Below are 6000 nucleotides of genomic sequence, written 5' to 3' on the forward strand. Positions count from 1 at the left end.
TTAGAATAACAGCAAAACAGTTGATATAATGAAAAGGCAGGCTCTGTCATGTGTGTGTTAAGCATTTTAGTCTATTATGCATGCAAACATTCTAAAAAGAAGCACTGATTTATTAAATATGAAGCAAAATGTTGGCTAGATCAATAATATTATGTATATTGTATTTAAAAACATATTTGACAGCAAGCTATTATATTTAAAAATGTATTTAACAGCAAGCTATCTAGAGTGTAAAGGAAAGTTCACAGATGAAAAGATAGCCTGGACAGTCATATGTGGAACATCCATACCCAAGGGCACATGCTTACTGATAGGAATCTGTGAACTCTGTGTGTGCTGTGCAGTAAAGCTCTTTAACTATTTCACAGCAGGGCTGGAACACCCATGCAGAAGAATAAAGGCAAGATGTCGCTGACTTAAGATTTGGATACTGACAGAACAACCGTTGTTATGTAGAATTGTTGGTGTCCTGCACAGTGTCTGCAAAAAGGTGAGCATTTTCCAGGAATGAAAACTGGATACTGCTTGAGACTGTAGACAGTTGTAGCTAAAAAATCAGTGTTTTCTTTATCAAAGGGAGGCTAGGCAAATTACAAAAGCTATAGTTGTTCACATCACATCTAATCCATGTTTTAATTCACAGGTTGCAAAATATATATAGCATGTTGTCCCAACCTGTTATAGGACCTGAAATTGTCTATTGTAATTAATTTCTAAACCTGTAGGGTGAAAGGGCTGCTGATATGTGAGGGGTAATTTTTTCGTGATGAATTTTATGGATTGCAGAAGGAGGGAAATTGATTTTTCTGCCGAAATAAGTATTGATTTTAAAGTAGCTTTCTATGCTACGTAGTTTGGGGTCATGGGGTACTATTTCAGTGGATTTTGTAGATCACTTGCTGTGTTTTCCTATTTCAATAAAATCTTTTGGCATGACTGCAGGTTTCACTTTCATTACAATTGGTTGGACACTACCAAGTGCTTCAATGATCATGGAAGTTCATGAAAACCATAACCTTTCTGAACAGCCTAACAGAGAAGTGCAGCACTGTGTAAAAAATCTTATAGCAAAACCTGAATGCACCACTAGAGAAAACTGAACTGCCTAAACATAAAGCAGGGTATTTGGTGCATATGCTCACTGTTTTGTTGTCTCGACCATGTATTTGGACATTTACAAGTATGTAACATAAAGGATGATTTTTCGCCTTAGCTGGTGACAAGTACACCTAATGGAGTTGTGCTGTCTGCAGTCACTACTGTATGTAGACTGCATCACCCATGGTTTGAAAAGATCCCAATGCCTTAATGACATCTTCAAATAGCACTTGTTTATAAAATGTAACTCCTGGGCTTGTTCCTCAAACCACACAGAGATATGGTATGTACTATGCACTGTACTATACTATATAAAGGATATTATATGTGCTGGTATCTGACCCAGCACAGACTATTCAGGGTTACTGGGTGTCCTGCATCAATTTCCCATTCAACAATTGCTGCCTCTCTATACTGTTTATTCCCTTCCAGTTTACACCTCCTTCCGTTTCTTCAGATAGTGTTTCAGTAGTTTTTAGTCTTTGTATTTCAGACATCGAGCCATTTCATTTTTACTTTTTCCTGCACTGACCTCGTGTCATTCATTAGTGGACAGTGTCATCATCAAGCCTTCAAGGGCTTGCCGTGAGAGAATGTAAATGTCAAACATGAATTCTCCCAAAGTGCTTCTATATGAAAAGGCCAAAGTTTGTAATTTTTTCCTTTCTTTCCATTTTTGGTATGTTATATGGACTCAGCTCTGAGACCAGCTGTGAGGAAAAGAAGAATATCTACAAAACCACACAGATAATGTTATGGTGATTTATTTTTTAATCTGTTCCCTTTGGAATAGAAACTGGTAGTGAATAGCAATCTTCCTACACATAGTGGTGGTTAGGGGTGCTTTCAGGTGTCTCTTTTGCTAGCTAACGTATCAATTACCACCTAATGTATCAATTGTTCAAAACCAAAAATGTAGTGAAAATGTAAGTTTCTGGAGTAGTAAAAACAGGCTGTGAATGTTTCTGAAGGTCCTTTCAAATTACGTGCAGGAAGCCTTTAGGAGCCTGATGGGAACATAAATATAATTGAATAAGAATTGACCATGCTTACAGTGGGCTGTAAATATTTTGTAGCCAAAATAGTTGACCAGAATTCCTACTACATTTGCAAGCGTCGCCTCCCCTGCACAGAAAAAAGGAGGACTGTAAATAATCTGCATTAGTATTTGCTGTTTGAGTGGTGTTTGCAAATTCTATGGACATTCAAAGAGAAGATGGGAAGCCTGGCAAAAAGCAAAGGCTGTGTCCTCATGGGACAGTATATATGAACAGATTAGTAGGGAGGGTAGAGGCTCATGGTTGCTTTCTACATAGATGCATTTTACTCAGTAGAAGAAGCTATATCATTTACCAGCTAAGGAACATCATTTTGGTAAAATGTTTTTTAGTTTTTAAGCAGAATAACTCCAAAATGTTTTGCTTATGAAGATTGTTACTATCTGTAATAAAAAATATACATTCAACTAATTTTATAAACTCATGGATATGGACATACGCAAATAATGACACATTCAGATCTTACGTGCATGCACACATACACACTATGGGGTTTTCATGCTTCAGGAAATAATAATAGAAAGCTTTTTTTCTACTAGTAGAGCTAGGAGGAATCAAAAAGAACTTCCCCATGGCCTATCTTTTTAGTAGCTTCTACAAGAGTATGTAGGAATTACCATATTTTTAATTAATATGCATTTGTTAAACAGATCAAAATGGGAATGCTTTAGCCATCAGCCTGGCTGTAGTATAGCCTAAAAATTTTCCTCTTTTGCATTCTGCATTAAAAAGGAAATTGGAATAAAATTTCTCCAAGCAACTGATAGTTCTAGTACCCATCTGATTTAGTAAAGTAGCATTTGTAATCTCAGCTGTTACATTTAACACTATCGGGTACAGCTTCTGTTATGTATATTGTCCTTAATAAATGTGTTTTGATGGTTTCTCTAGGAAAGCTGGGAATGTTTTAGTTCATAGAAGCAAGTCTACAATCAAAATTCTGCCCCAATGGGTATTTATGTACTCCTGTCTGTGCTTCAGAAAATGTTGAATTTTGTCTTAAGTAGAAAACCAGTGAAGACCAATTCATTAAAAACAACAGCCATAGGAGGTATGTGATTTGTTTTGAGAGTCATTTAGGCTCAAAATTCATACTGTAATAAAAATTCAGGGAAACAATAGAAAATCTACATGGACAGCTCATTTAAAGGCTGTGATGATCTTCTCTTTGAAATTAAGGTAATATGCATCTAAAGCATAGTATTCTGAGAAGACCACTCTTTTATTCACTTTTGATTTAGCTTTTTGATTTAGCTTCTTTACACTTTTAACATATTTTTAATGAGTGTTGAGCTATATGTTGAAATGAATCCGTTTGTTACTCAAGGCTACACGTGGCTTACTTGATGGAATTCAGAGTAGGATTCCTGACAAATCACAGATTTTGATGGCGTAAATGCTAGAAGTAAACTTTCTTATTCTGCTGGTTTCTGGGAACATAGTTATTACAGTTCTGTACAAAATATGAACTTGCTAATACTAATCAACCTGCAGATATTAATGCAAGTCCATACTGTAGAAATACCCAAGTCATAATTTAAAAAAGACTTTTAATATTGCCAATGAATAGACACCCCACCCCTCACCCCCAATTCTAATGAAATTTATATCTATGTAAAAGTTTATGAATGTTCCCTTCAATAATTGCATATAGTATTGCCAGAGAGGAAAGAAAAACAATGCTGTATAACTCATATGACACATGCAACTGCCTGACATTTTTCAACTGAAAACACAATTATTACCACCCTGTAAACCTGAAAATTATTACAGTTAACTCATTACTTCAGAACAACAAATAACTGAGGAATTTGCAAAATACATCAGTGTTCTGTGAAGAAAAGAAGAATTTGTTAGGCAATAACTGTTGTGAATTAATAACTTAGCTTTTATGCTAAGTTTGATCTTGGGATACAGCATATAAATATGAGCTGTAGTCAATAAACAGACAATGAACAGGCTTGAGAAGGGATTTATCTCTTGTCCAGAGTTCCTGAAGAATAGCAATGAGTATTTTAACCCTCACCTCTCAATGTAAGGACCAGTTTGGTTCATGCTGTTTTATATAAGAAGCACAGACTTAAGCAGTGGCACTGCGCCTTATGCAAACTTGTCACCAGTATATCCTGCAGAAGTCTCTCATTCTTCTCAGACCACTGGGAGTCGTAAGTGAAAAAATTCTGGCACCATATAAAGCACAGAAGATATATATATGTATATATATGTGTGTGTGTGTGTAGATATCTATATATATATAATGGAGACCCTTACTGATAGAAGTTTTATATTAAAATATATGCTAAAATATTGCATAAGGTCTTTCTTCTACTGGTTTTTGTGACATTCTGCAATATTTTCCTTCCTAATACCTCCAGTTTCTTCCTGCTTATTCAAAATTGTGAGGAAGTTTCAGTACACCTAATATTCCAGACATTGCTAGCAAGCATGTACAGATTAATTGCATGTAACAGATAAAATTGCATAGAATTGTTGATGTAGCACAGTCCTGCCCGATTGCATCTGTGCTGTCAGACTGAACAGGTCTGTCTTAATAACCCAAGAAGGCTGGGGGAGTGGGAGTCAGCTCCATAAACCTCCACCCAAATGAGAAAATCAGTCCTCAACGAACAGTGGGTACAGACCATCAGAAATCATTTTTCTTGATGAGCAGATGGAGAAATGTGTTTTTGAGGGTAGGCTGTTAAGTTTTTGAAAGGCAACGATCAGAGGTGATTTTAGCCTCAGCTGATTATCTCTTAGGTTTTAGCTAAGACTAAATGCCAAGTTCAGAAGTCTCAGTGGTCTGCGGAATGAAGGGTGTTTATTGTAGGTGAAAGTTGAAGAAAAGAGACAAAGTCCACAAAAAGGAGAGTCCTTCCTTTTAGGACAGTGAACTGAAGTCAGGGATTGTTTCATGTTATGTGACACTTTTGTTCCCTCATACATGTGAAACCAAACTAGAGTTCATGTTTGTTATGCAATTTCTGCTCTTTTTGTGCAGAATGTTGGTTTTGTATATCTAAAGTACTCAGTCCTCAGGAAGACAGGATGGTCTGCAACTTAAAACAACAACAACAACAACAACAACAAAAGAAGGGGAAAGAAGAAAATAAAAAGGGCATACAGAAATTGTCCTCCTCATCAAAAAGGCATTAGTAGCATGTCCTTATGTTTGTGACATATTTCGAAGCCACCAAACAAAGCTGAAGCAAAAGCTCATGGAAGGATTTGGTGTTAGTTTATTTTGCCTCATTTCTTTTTTTGTCTGCTAAAAAGTACAGTAGTCACATATGACAACCCTCCTTTACAGACAAGATTGCCATCCTAACTTCATCCAGGTCATCTATAACTTAATGCTCATGGTGTCTCAAGGCAAGCGTTCTTCAGTTTTGCTAAGACTTCTCAGATACTGCAATGACACCTAAACAACGGTCCAATATTAAGGCAATTCACCTCATTTGTTGAAGTAAACTGAAATTTTCATCAGGGAGCTATTGCTTCTCATTTATAAAGAAAAACATCAGCTATTATGGTAATAATACAGAAAGCCTCATTAATTAAAGCACACAATAAAGAATAAAGCGAGTGTAAAGAAGCCAAGCAGATGGTGCACTATAAACAGACTTTAAACAGTAACCTTCACAGTAGGGGATGCTGTAGGTAAGAGTGCAACTTAACTTTCATTAGAACATTTTTATTTCTGTGTTTAGAACGTAAATGTATGTCCAGATATGTTCTTTGCTGAAAGTTGCATTATTCTGGAAAGCCTGAGAAAAAATAAAGAGCAATACAACTGCTTTCTAGTTACAGAGATTGGGGGGGCACAAGGGGCTATGCTGTAATG

The sequence above is a fragment of the Falco cherrug genome, chromosome 4, assembly GCF_023634085.1.
Source record: "Falco cherrug isolate bFalChe1 chromosome 4, bFalChe1.pri, whole genome shotgun sequence".
NCBI classification, from domain to species: Eukaryota; Metazoa; Chordata; class Aves; order Falconiformes; family Falconidae; genus Falco; species Falco cherrug.